Below are 12926 nucleotides of genomic sequence, written 5' to 3' on the forward strand. Positions count from 1 at the left end.
CAAGGGCAATAGGATTAGGCAATAAATACTGACCCAGCCAGGAACACCCATGACCTGCGTAAGAGTAACTGGGCTCTGAGGGGATCTTAATTCTTGGTATGCTATATATAAAATGATTTCATTTTGTTGATGGAGTGAGAAAGGTTGTGATAAGATCAGAAATATTTCAATACTTGTGATACCTGTCTTACCATTAATTGCTAAGTTGAAGTGTTTACTCAGTGTCTGCTCGAAACCATGCATGCTGATGATAGTAGCAATTAAAATGTCTACTTAATTTAGGACTGAACCCAACATTTCCATTCTTTCCTGGATATATATAGTATGCAACATTTCCAGATACAGACCAGAAACACAATAGTACAGAAAAACAAAAACATAAATGTATATAGTATCACATTTTAACAGAATAAAATTAACCCACAGGAATTTAAATAGCATGCAGTCTAAACAAGAGAAGCCAAAAGATATTTTAAGAATACAGTGTGTTTATATTAAAATGCAATCAATCATATTCTTCGAATTGTTTAATTTTGGAATAACAACGCAGCCTAATGCAAGCAGGTATATGAATATTGTCCTTTCCAAACTAACTGCAGACAGGGAGGTTCAGCCATAAATGTTTAAGTAAAAAAAGGTGAAAGGACTGCGTTTATATAGTGCTTTTCTCAACCTCTGGGCACCTCAAAGTACTTCAGTGCCGAAGAACTACTTTTGAAATGTAATCTCTGCTGTAATGGAGGAAAGGCAGCAGTCAAATGTGTACAGCACTCTCACAAACAGCAAAGAGATGATAACATATATGCAGTATTTGTCTTGTCGATTGAGGCTTATATATTGGCCAGGATACTGGAGAGAGATTCACTTCTTTTCTTCGAAACAATGCCATAGATTCCTTTACATATTTGCGAGCAGACAGATAGACCAGAAGATTGTAAGACCATATGAAATAGGAACAGGAGTAGGCCATTGAGCCTGCCTTAAATCATGACTGATTTAACACTCCTCACATTCACTTTCCTGCCCTTTCCCCATAACCCTTGATTCGCCGACTGATTAAGAATCTATCTCAGCCTTAAATATACGCAAGTACTCTGCCCCACAGCTCTCTGTTGTAAGGAGTTCCAAATGGCAAGGAGACCCAGACTTGGCCTCGGCTTCACCTCTCGTCTAAAAGACAGCACCTCTGAGAGTGCAGAGCTCCCTCAACACTGTGCTGCCTTGGGTTTTCCACTCAAAACCTGGACTGGAACCTGGAGAGCCTGACAGTGTAACCAATTGAGCAATTGCTGAGAGATCATTGCCCTGCTGTGACCAAGTACATCTTTTTGGGAGAGCTAGTGGTGATGTTAGGCTTTCTAATCATCCCACAGTGTGCAGAACCTCCAAGAATGGGAGATTAATCTCTCAGGCACAGTATCAACCAGACAGGAAGAAGTGCAGAGCCCAAAGCATGCAGTATGTGTGGGGGTTGCACAGGTGAAACTGGAGGTCAATGTGAGGTCAACTGGAGGCTACACTCGATCCAACCTTAAGACAATAAATTCTCATTTGGTGTTTAGAATTTGAAGAATTGCTGGAAACTGATAAATGGACAGTTCCTGGACTTATGAAAAGTTGTTTTCCATTGTCCTGCATTGTGACTCAACTTATGTATAATTAAGTTACAAAGGGATTGCAGAACGGAACCTGTTTTCAGCCCGGAGATCACCTGTATTTAGTTGAAGCTTTTCATCTTGGACTTGTCAGGACAATGTGCAAGAATACCAATTCAAGGCGATAATGTTGGTGTAAATGTTGGCTTTCCCCTTTATTGGTTTTCTTGTGAATTGGCTTGATGGATGCAAGTTGAAAAGCTTTGATAAAATGTCTCTTTTTCATGACACTCAGATTCAGTGATAGCGTGACCATGTGTCAGGTATCAAATGATTGATTAGTGCTGTGTCAATATCACTGACTGGCTAAAGGTGGATCAGCCCGTGGACATGTGAATACTGCGTGGAGCTGAGGCTTTTGGGGTTGCCGGAGGCAGGGGGTGTGGCATTCTTCAAAAACATTACTAGTTGCGGGCAAGATGGGCTGAATGGTCTCTTCCTGTGCTGCATCACTTCACAACTCGAAATGTCATGTGACAAGATGTCGTGCAATGAAGCGACACAATCAGATGTCACACCGTTGGAATCATGTGGTCTAATGTCATATGATCGATTGTCATGTGATTGTTTGTCACATGCAAGTTGACCTCAGTCAGCAAAGTTGATGACCTGACATTGCTCAGTTCATGGACTGAAGATATTTGCTGATAAAACTGTTCAGATTAAGTTTTGAGACTCTCACCTGGTAAGCGGACGTTCTTCACCAGAGCCTCGGTGGGTGGGATGCTGTAGATATTAACAGACAGAAGCTGTGCAGGTTTCAGTCGATGGCAGCTGTGATAAGTCAGACTCCACTGGGAGAGAAAAGATTACAGATCACACGCCCGGCCTCCCGTTTGTTATAACTTGACAAAATATCAACACAATGAACCATATCTTTGGGACCTCTCTAGAAAGATCCAGAAGGGTTTGCGTAAACCAGGAAATCAAGGAGGAAATAAAAACAGAATGTGCTGGAGAAACTCAACAGCTCTGGTAACATCTGGGGAGAGAAATACCAAATTAATATTTCAAGTCCAACTTTTTTTTAAGAAATAGAGGAAGACTTCCCCTGGAATTTCTATGGATCGTTTGAATCTGATGGAGGGTTTTTTTTAATGAGGAACAGTTACACTCACTGGAGTTCAGAAGAAGGAAAGGCGATCAATTGAAATCTCAAAGATTTGGAGGGATGACTTCCCTTATTAAATATCAGGAATGAAAATGCTGGTTAGACAGTGTCCAGGCATACATCTTTTCACTCGAAGTTTTATTTCTAGATTGCACACCACAAATTCCAAACACCCTGATGACTTGTCCCTCATACTTAGACGTCTGATTATCTATTAATTCATATTTAAGCATCCTGACCTCTAATTACATTAGGTCTCAGACATCCCAGCCAGACCCTACCAGATAAGAATGCCCCTTCAAGAACCAGGTGGCACAGTTTCAGAATAAGAAGGATTTCATGTCTAGAGTATCATCAGGTTGTGGAATTCCGGACCCCATCAGGGAGATGTGGAAGCTGAGTCTTTGAATACATTCAAGGCAGTTTCTTGAGATACAAGGACTATGGAAGGCAAGCAGGAAACTAGAGTGTGGGCAACTTAGGATCACAATGGTCTCACTGAATGGCAGAGCAGGATCAAGGGGCCAAATAGCCTAAACCTTCTCCTATTTCTAACATTCTCATCTCCTGCTCAGAATAGACCAGACAGCTGGAAGGACCCTGATGGACACACATTTGAATTCTCCCATTGCCAAGCATACTCCCCATCATTATTTAAGTTGCCCATCTCATCCCCCTATTGAATGGTGCCTCCAGTAGCAATGAAAGACGTCAGACAAGAGACAAGAAGGGTTTTATGCAAGCGCCCGTCACAATCTCAGAGGAGAGCCTTACAGCCAATGAACAAACGTTGGAGTGTTGTGATTGTCCTGATGTAACAGCTGTGGCAGCCATTTGCATAGCCAGATCCCACAAACAGCCATTTGACCAAATCCTGGAAATCTCTTTCAGTGATGCTGTTTGAAGGATTAATTATGAACAGAACTCCCTTGCCAATCTTCAATGAGTGCCACAGGACTCTGTATGTTCCCTGAGATGGCAGGCTGGGCCTCAGGGTAACATCCCATCTGAAGGACGCATGTGCTCAGCTGGCTCAAGTGGGGTGGCCGGGCGGCTCAGTGGTTAGCACTACTGCCTCACAGTGCCAGACAACAGGGTTCGATTCCAGCCTTGGGCAGCTGACTCTGTGTGGAGTTTGGACATTCTCCCATTCCGGCGTGGGTTTCCATCGGGTTCTCCAGTTTCCTCCCACAGTCCAAGGATGTGTAGGTTAGGTGGATGGGTTAGGGTTAGGGTTAGGGTTAGGTTTAGGGGGTGGGTCTGGGTGGGATGCTTTTCGAGGGTAGGTGTGAACCCAATGGGCCAAATGACCCACTTCCACACTGTAGGGATTCTATGAGTGTGTCTATGAATCTAAGAGATGATATAGCTACCCACTGAGCTACAGCTGACACCAAGGTTCCCAGGGAGAGAAGAGGAGGCAGAGAAATGAACGAATAAAGGAATTGCTACTGACCAGTTCTCCTTTGTAGTTTGTCTGTGCTGGGAATCCATTGATGTACCAATACGTTACACACTGCACTGAGCCCACTTGAGAAATGGCAATCACCGTCTTATTGATGGAAATTAGATTTGCTAAGGAGAAGAATTTAAAAGTCAGCAAGAGAGGATTGTTCTTTGCCTTTCTCTTTTATTTCCTTCCCTGCTGTCCAGTCACCTCACCCTGCCTCCTTGGGGCCCTCCCACTGGCAATCCTCACTCAGACCGAACACAATACAGAAAAGAATTGCCCCTTTACCTCCTCACCTCTCCCTCACACCCCATTCATGCCCACGGCTGTGAATCATTACACTCTGAGCTGCAGATGTTCAGACTCTGAGCATGTTCAAGGTGACAGTGACTGGAGTTTGGGCAATAAGTGAGTCAAGGATCTGGGGAAACTCAATCAGGATTTTCCTAAATGTTGGAGGAACCTCAGGGAGTGAATCCCTGCGCCTATTTGTATGTTTTGTGCTTCATTGATCTCCTGTGGGAAATCGGTGTGGGGTTCAAAATACGATCCTGAGTTTATTTGAATGATGAGGGCAGCAAGGTAACCTGTTATGTTTACTGAGCTTTACACACCCACCTCAGCATCCCAGCTACCCACCTCAGCATTCCAGCTACCCACCTCAGCATCCCAGCTACCTTCTACCTTTACATACCCACCTCAGCATCCCAGCTACCTTCTACCTTTACATACCCACCTCAGCATCCCAGCTACCTTCTACCTTTACACACCCACCTCAGCATCCCAACTACCTTCTACCTCTACATACCCACCTCAGCATCCCAGCTACCTTCTACCTTTACATACCCACCTCAGCATCCCAACTACCTTCTACCTTTACATACCCACCTCAGCATCCCAGCTACCTTCTACCTTTACACACCCACCTCAGCATCCCAACTACCTTCTACCTCTACATACCCACCTCAGCATCCCAGCTACCTTCTACCTTTACATACCCACCTCAGCATCCCAGCTACCTTCTACCTTTACATACCCACCTCAGCATCCCAGCTACCTTCTACCTTTACATACCCACCTCAGCATCCCAGCTACCTTCTACCTTTACATACCCACCTCAGCATCCCAGCTACCTTCTACCTTTACATACCCACCTCAGCATCCCAACTACCTTCTACCTTTACATACCCACCTCAGCATCCCAACTACCTTCTACCTTTACATACCCACCTCAGCATCCCAGCTACCTTCTACCTTTACATACCCACCTCAGCATCCCAGCTACCTTCTCGAGAGCGATCTGTGGTTTCAAGGTATCCAGCACACCTGAGGCAGAGTTTCTTCCCAGCGACAGTGGTGAGGGGGTGTCGACTGTGATGCATCACCGGGGAGAGTGAGGCCAATGCAGGGCTGGGTGAGAGTGTGGGACAGAGCGAGCCTAATACAGGAGACAGTGAGAGAGTGCAGGAGGAGAGCGAGGGAGTGCAGGGGGAGAGCGAGGGAGTGCAGGAGGAGAGCGAGGGAGTGCAGGGGGAGAGCGAGGGAGTGCAGGGGGAGAGCGAGAGAGTGCAGGGGGAGAGCGAGGGAGTGCAGGGGGAGAGCGAGGGAGTGCAGGAGGAGAGCGAGGGAGTGCAGGAGGAGAGCGAGGGAGTGCAGGGGGAGAGCGAGGGAGTGCAGGGGGAGAGCGAGGGAGTGCAGGGGGAGAGCGAGGGAGTGCAGGAGGAGAGCGAGGGAGTGCAGGGGGAGAGCGAGGGAGTGCAGGGGGAGAGCGAGGGAGTGCAGGGGGAGAGCGAGAGAGTGCAGGGGGAGAGCGAGGGAGTGCAGGGGGAGAGCGAGAGAGTGCAGGGGGAGAGCGAGGGAGTGCAGGGGGAGAGCGAGGGAGTGCAGGGGGAGAGCGAGGGATTGCAGGGGGAGAGCGAGGGAGTGCAGGGGGAGAGCGAGGGAGTGCAGGAGGAGAGCGAGGGAGTGCAGGGGGAGAGCGAGGGAGTGCAGGGGGAGAGCGAGAGAGTGCAGGGGGAGAGCGAGGGAGTGCAGGGGGAGAGCGAGGGAGTGCAGGAGGAGAGCGAGGGAGTGCAGGAGGAGAGCGAGGGAGTGCAGGGGGAGAGCGAGGGAGTGCAGGGGGAGAGCGAGGGAGTGCAGGGGGAGAGCGAGGGAGTGCAGGGGGAGAGCGAGGGAGTGCAGGGGGAGAGCGAGGGAGTGCAGGGGGAGAGCGAGAGAGTGCAGGGGGAGAGCGAGGGAGTGCAGGGGGAGAGCGAGAGAGTGCAGGGGGAGAGCGAGGGAGTGCAGGGGGAGAGCGAGGGAGTGCAGGGGGAGAGCGAGGGATTGCAGGGGGAGAGCGAGGGAGTGCAGGGGGAGAGCGAGAGAGTGCAGGGGAAGAGCGAGGGAGTGCAGGGGGAGAGCGAGAGAGTGAAGGGGAGAGCGAGGGAGTGCAGGGGGAGAGCGAGGGAGTGCAGGGGGAGAGCGAGGGAGTGCAGGGGGAGAGCGAGGGAGTGCAGGGGAGAGCGAGGGAGTGCAGGGGGAGAGCGAGAGAGTGCAGGGGGAGAGCGAGGGAGTGCAGAGGGAGAGCGAGGGAGTGCAGGGGGAGAGCGAGGGAGTGCAGCGGGAGAGCGAGAGAGTGCAGAGGGAGAGCGAGAGAGTGCAGGGGGAGAGCGAGGGAGTGCAGGGGGAGTTAGAGGGAGTGCAGAGGGAGAGCGAGAGAGTGCAGGGGGAGAGCGAGGGAGTGAAGGGGAGAGCGAGAGAGTGGAGGGACAGAGCGAGGGAGTGGAGGGACAGAGCGAGGGAGTGCAGAGTGAGAGCGAGAGAGTGCAGGGGGAGAGCGAGAGAGTGCAGGGGGAGAGCGAGGGAGTGCAGGGGCAGAGCGAGAGAGTGCAGAGGGAGAGTGAGAGAGTGGAGGGACAGAGCGAGGGAGTGCAGGGGGAGAGTGAGGGAGTGCAGGGGGAGAGCGAAAGAGTGCAGGGAAAGAGCGAGAGAGTGGAGGGGGAGAGCGAGGGAGTGCAGGGGGAGAGCGAGAGAGTGCAGGGGGAGAGCGAGAGAGTCGAGGGGGAGAGCGAGGGAGTGCAGGGGAGAGCGAGGGAGTGCAGAGAGAGATTGAGAGAGTGGAGGGACAGAGCGAGAGAGTGGAGGGACAGAGCGAGAGAGTGCAGAGGGCGAGCAAGAGAGTGGAGGGACAGAGCGAGGGAGTGCAGGGGAAGAGCGAGAGAGTGCACAGGGAGAGCGAGAGAGTGGAGGGACAGAACGAGGGAGTGCATGGGGAGAGCGAGAGAGTGGAGGGGGAGAGTGAGAGAGTGGAGGGACGGAGTGAGGGAGTGCAGGGCGAGAGCGAGGGAGAGGAGGGACAGAGCGAGAGAGTGAAGGGGGAGAGCGAGGGAGTGCAGGGTGAGAGCGAGGGAGTGCAGGGGGAGAGCGAGGGAGTGGAGGGGGAGATCGAGAGAGTGCAGGGGGAGAGCGAGGGAGTGCAGCGGGAGAGCAAGGGAGTGGAGGGACAGAGCGAGAGAGTGCAGGGGAGAGCGAGAGAGTGAAGGGGGAGAGCGAGGGAGTGCAGGGGGAGAGTGAGGGAGTGCAGGGGGAGAGCGAGGGTGTGGAGGGGGAGAGCGAGGGAGTGCAGGGGGAGAGCGAGGGAGTGAAGGGAAGAGTGAGAGAGTGAAGAGGGAGAGCGAGAGAGTGAAGGGGGAGAGCGAGAGAGTGAAGGGACAGAGCGAGGGAGTGCAGGGGGAGAGCGAGAGAGTGAAGGGGGAGAGCGAGGGAGGGCAGGGGGAGAGCAAGGGAGTGAAGGGGGAGAGCGAGAGAGTGAATGGGGAGAGCGAGAGAGTGAAGGGACAGAGCGAGAGAGTGAAGGGACAGAGCGAGGGAGTGCAGGGGGAGAGCGAGGGAGTGAAGGGGAGAGCGAGGGAGTGCAGGGGGAGAGCGAGGGAGTGCGGGGGAGAGCGACAGAGTGCAGAGGGAGAGCGAGAGAGTGCAGGGGGAGAGCGAGGGAGTGCAGGGGGAGAGCGAAGGAGTGGAGGGGGAGAGTGAGAGAGTGAAGGGGAGAGCGAGGGAGGGCAGGGGGAGAGCGAGGGAGGACAGGGGGAGAGCGAGGGAGTGAAGGGGGAGAGCGAGAGAGTGAATGGGGAGAGCGAGAGAGTGAAGGGACAGAGCGAGGGAGTGCAGGGGGAGAGTGAGGGAGTGCAGGGGGAGAGCGAGGGAGTGAAGGGGAGAGCGAGGGAGTGCAGGGGGAGAGCGAGGGAGTGCGGGGGAGAGCGACAGAGTGCAGAGGGAGAGCGAGAGAGTGCAGGGGGAGAGCGAGGGAGTGCAGGGGGAGAGCGAAGGAGTGGAGGGGGAGAGTGAGAGAGTGGAGGGACAGAGCGAGGGAGTGCCGGGGGAGAGCGAGGGAGTGCAGGGGAGAGCGAGGGAGTGCAGGGGGAGAGCAAGGGAGTGGAGGGACAGAGCAAGGGAGTGGAGGGACAGAGCGAAAGTGCAGGGGGAGAGCGAGAGTGTGAAGGGGGAGAGCGAGAGAGTGCAGGGGGAGAGCGAGGGAGTGGAGGGACAGAGCGAGGGAGTGCAGAGGGAGAGCGAGAGAGTGCAGGGGGAGAGCGAGAGAGTGCAGAGGGAGAGCGAGAGAGTGCAGGGGGAGAGCGAGAGAGTGGAGGGACAGAGTGCGAGAGTGCAGGGGGAGAGCGAGGAAGTGCAGATGGAGAGTGAGAGAGTGGAGGGACAGAGCGAGAGAGTGGAGGGACAGAGCGAGAGAGTGCAGAGGGAGAGTGAGAGAGTGGAGGGACAGAGCGAGGGAGTGCAGGGGGAGAGTGAGGGAGTGCAGGGGGATAGCAAGGGAGTGAAGGGGGAGAGCGAGAGAGTGCAGGGGGAGAGCGAGTGAGTGCAGGGGGAGAGCGAGGGAGTGGAGGGACAGAGCGAGAGAGTGCAGGGGGAGAGCGAGAGAGTGAAGGGGGAGAGCGAGGGAGTGTAGGGGGAGAGTGAGGGAGTGCAGGGGGAGAGCGCGGGAGTGCAGCGGAGAGCGAGGGAGGGCAGGGGGAGAGCGAGGGAGTGAAGGGGGATAGCGAGAGAGTGAAGGGACAGAGCGAGGGAGTGCAGGGGGAGAGTGAGTGAGTGCAGGGGGAGAGCGAGGGAGTGAAGGGGGAGAGCGAGGGAGTGCAGGGGGAGAGCGACAGAGTGCAGAGGAAGAGCGAGAGAGTGCAGGGGGAGAGCGAGTGAATGCAGGGGGAGAGCGAGGGAGTGCAGGGGGAGAGCGAGGGAGTGGAGGGGGAGAGTGAGAGAGTGGAGGGACAGAGCGAGGGAGTGCAGGGGGAGAGCGAGGGAGTGCAGGGGGAGAGCAAGGGAGTGGAGGGACAGAGCAAGGGAGTGGAGGGACAGAGCAAGGGAGTGCAGGGGGAGAGCGAGAGAGTGAAGGGGGAGAGCGAGAGAGTGCAGGGGGAAAGCGAGGGAGTCGAGGGACAGAGCGAGAGAGTGCAGGGGGAGAGCGAGGTAGTCAAGGGACAGAGCGAGAGAGTGCAGGGGGAGAGCGAAGGAGTCGAGGGACAGAGCGAGGGAGTGCAGGGGGAGAGCGAGGGAGTGCAGGGGGAGAGCGAGGGAGTGCAGAGGGAGAGCGAGAGAGTGCAGGGGGAGAGCGAAAGAGTGCAGGGGGAGAGCGAGGGAGTGCAGGGGGAGAGCGTGGGAGTGGAGGGACAGAGCGAGGGAGTGCAGAGGGAGAGCGAGAGAGTGCAGGGGGAGAGCGAGAGAGTGCAGGGGGAGAGCGAGGGAGTGCAGAGGGAGAGTGAGAGAGTGGAGGGACAGAGCGAGAGAGTGGAGGGACAGAGCGAGAGAGTGCAGAGGAAGAGCGAGAGTGTGGAGGGACAGAGCGAGGGAGTGCAGGGGGAGAGCGCGGGAGTGGAGGGGGAGAGTGAGAGAGTGGAGGGACAGAGCGAGGGAGTGCAGGGGAGAGCGAGGGAGTGCAGGGGGAGAGCAAGGGAGTGGAGTGACAGAGCAAGGGAGTGGAGGGACAGAGCGAGGGAATGCAGGGGGAGAGTGAGGGAGTGCAGGGGGAGAGCGAGGGAGTGGAGGGACAGAGCGAGAGAGTGCAGTGGGAGAGCGAGAGAGTGCAGGGGATGAGTGAGGGAGTGTAGGGGGAGAGCGAGGGAGTGCAGGGGGAGAGCGAGAGAGTGCAGGGCGAGAGCGAGTGAGTGCAGAGGGAGAGCGAGAGAGTGGAGGGGGAGAGCGAGGGAGTGTAGGGGGAGAGCGAGAGAGTGCAGGGGGAGAGCGAGAGAGTGCAGAGGGAGAGCGAGAGAGTGGAGGGACAGAGCAGGAGAGCGAGGGAGTGCAGGGGGAATGCGAGAGAGTGCAGGGACAGAGCGAGAGAGTGGAGGGACAGAGCGAGAGAGTGCAGAGGGAGAGCGAGAGAGTGGAGGGACAGAGCGAGGGAGTGCAGGGGGAGAGCAGAGAGTGCAGAGGGAGAGCGAGGGAGTGCAGAGGGAGAGCGAGAGAGTGGAGGGACAGAGCGAGGGAGTGGAGGGACAGAGTGAGGGAATGCAGGGAGAGAGTGAGGGAATGCAGGGGTAGAGCGAGAGAGTGGAGAGGGAGAGCGAGGGAGTGGAGGGACAGAGCGAGAGAGTGCAGGGGGAGAGCGAGAGAGTGAAGGGGGAGAGCGAATGAGTGCAGGGGGAGAGCGAAGGAGTGGAGGGACAGAGCGAGAGAGTGCAGAGGGAGAGCGTGAGAGTGCAGGGACAGAGTGAGGGAGTGCAGGGGGAGAGCGAGGGAGTGGAGGGACAGAGCGAGAGAGTGGAGGGACAGAGTGAGGGAGTGCAGGGGAAGAGCGAGGGAGTGAAGGGGGAGAGCGAGGGAGTGAAGGGGGAGAGCGAGGGAGTGCAGGGGGAGAGCGAGGGAGTGCAGGGGAGAGCGAGGGAGTGCAAGGGGAGAGCGAGGGAGTGGAGGGACAGAGCGAGAGAGTTCAGAGGGAGAGCGTGAGAGTGGAGGGACAGAGTGAGGGAGTGCAGGGGAGAGCGAGGGAGTGGAGGGAGAGAGCGAGAGAGTGGAGGGACAGAGCGAGGGAGTGCAGGGGGAGAGTGTGGCAGTGAAGGGGGAGAGCGAGGGAGTGCAGGGGGAGAGTGAGGGAGTGCAGGGGGAGAGCGAGGGAGTGCAAGGGGAGAGGGAGGGAGTGCAGGGGGAGAGTGAGAGACTGAAGGGGTAGAGCGAGGGAGTGCAGGGGGAGAGTGAGGGAGTGGAGGGACAGAGCGAGAGAGTGGAGGGACAGAGCGAGGGAGTGCAGGGGGAGAGCGAGGGAGTGCAGGGGGAGAGTGAGGGAGTGCAGAAGGAGAGCGAGAGAGTGAAGGGGAGAGCGAGGGAGTGCAGGGGGAGAGCGAGGGAGTGGAGGAACAGAGCAAGAGAGTGCAGGGGGAGAGCGAGAGAGTGAAGGGGGAGAGTGAGGGAGTAGAAGGTGAGAGTGAGGGAGTGCAGGGGGAGAGTGAGGGAGTGAAGGGGGATAGCGAGGGAGTGCAGGGGGAGAGCGAGGGAGTCGAGGGACAGAGCGAGGGAGTGGAGGGACAGAGCGAGAGAGTGCAGAGGGAGAGCGAGAGAGTGGAGGGACAGAGTGAGGGAGTGCAGGGGGAGAGCGAGAGAGTGCAGGGGGAGAGCGAGAGAGTGCAGGGGGAGAGCGAGAGAGTGCAGAGTGAGAGCGAGAGAGTGCAGGGGGAGAGCGAGGCAGTGGAGGGACAGAGCGAGGGAGTGGAGAGACAAAGCGAAGGAGTGGAGGGACAGAGCGAGAGAGTGCAGAGGGAGAGCGTAAGAGTGGAGGGACAGAGTGAGGGAGTGCAGGGGGAGAGCGAGGGAGTGGAGGGACTGAGCGCGAGAGTGGAGGGACAGAGCAAGGGAGTGCAGGGGGAGAGCGAGGGAGTGCAGGGGAGAGCGAGGGAGTGGAGGGACAGAGCAAGGGAGTGCAGGGGTAGAGCGAGGGAGTGGAGGGACAGAGCGAGGCAGTGCAGGGGAGAGCGAGGGAGTGGAGGGAGAGAGCGAGAGAGTGGAGGGACAGAGCGAGGGAGTGCAGGGGGAGAGTGTGGCAGTGAAGGGGGAGAGCGAGGGAGTGGAGAGACAAAGCGAAGGAGTGGAGGGACAGAGCGAGAGAGTGCAGAGGGAGAGCGTAAGAGTGGAGGGACAGAGTGAGGGAGTGCAGGGGGAGAGCGAGGGAGTGGAGGGACTGAGCGCGAGAGTGGAGGGACAGAGCAAGGGAGTGCAGGGGGAGAGCGAGGGAGTGCAGGGGAGAGCGAGGGAGTGGAGGGACAGAGCAAGGGAGTGCAGGGGTAGAGCGAGGGAGTGGAGGGACAGAGCGAGGCAGTGCAGGGGAGAGCGAGGGAGTGGAGGGAGAGAGCGTGAGAGTGGAGGGACAGAGTGAGGGAGTGCAGGGGAGAGCGAGGGAGTGGAGGGACAGAGCGAGAGAGTGGAGGGACAGAGCGAGGGAGTGCAGGGGGAGAGCGAGGGAGTGGAGGGACAGAGCGAGAGAGTTCAGAGGGAGAGCGTGAGAGTGGAGGGACAGAGTGAGGGAGTGCAGGGGAGAGCGAGGGAGTGGAGGGAGAGAGCGAGAGAGTGGAGGGACAGAGCGAGGGAGTGCAGGGGGAGAGTGTGGCAGTGAAGGGGGAGAGCGAGGGAGTGCAGGGGGAGAGTGAGGGAGTGCAGGGGGAGAGCGAGGGAGTGCAAGGGGAGAGGGAGGGAGTGCAGGGGGAGAGTGAGAGACTGAAGGGGTAGAGCGAGGGAG

At 56.4% G+C, this 12926-nt stretch overlaps 1 pseudogene across 1 annotated transcript in view; it reads right to left on the reverse strand.

Annotated features, from left to right (window-relative positions):
- LOC148145077 (uncharacterized) overlaps nucleotides 1-12926 on the reverse strand; it is a 132601-nt pseudogene that overhangs the window by 38457 nt on the left and 81218 nt on the right. The window contains exons 4-5 of the transcript XR_015750890.1: nucleotides 4223-4341; nucleotides 2338-2449 (exon numbers count right to left, since the gene is read on the reverse strand). The product of XR_015750890.1 is annotated as an uncharacterized LOC148145077 (transcript). The remainder of the gene's footprint in view (nucleotides 1-2337; nucleotides 2450-4222; nucleotides 4342-12926) is intronic.

The sequence above is a fragment of the Chiloscyllium plagiosum genome, unplaced genomic scaffold (assembly GCF_037043375.1).
Source record: "Chiloscyllium plagiosum isolate Xiang-an unplaced genomic scaffold, Cpla_swu_hap1 HiC_scaffold_26, whole genome shotgun sequence".
NCBI classification, from domain to species: Eukaryota; Metazoa; Chordata; class Chondrichthyes; order Orectolobiformes; family Hemiscylliidae; genus Chiloscyllium; species Chiloscyllium plagiosum.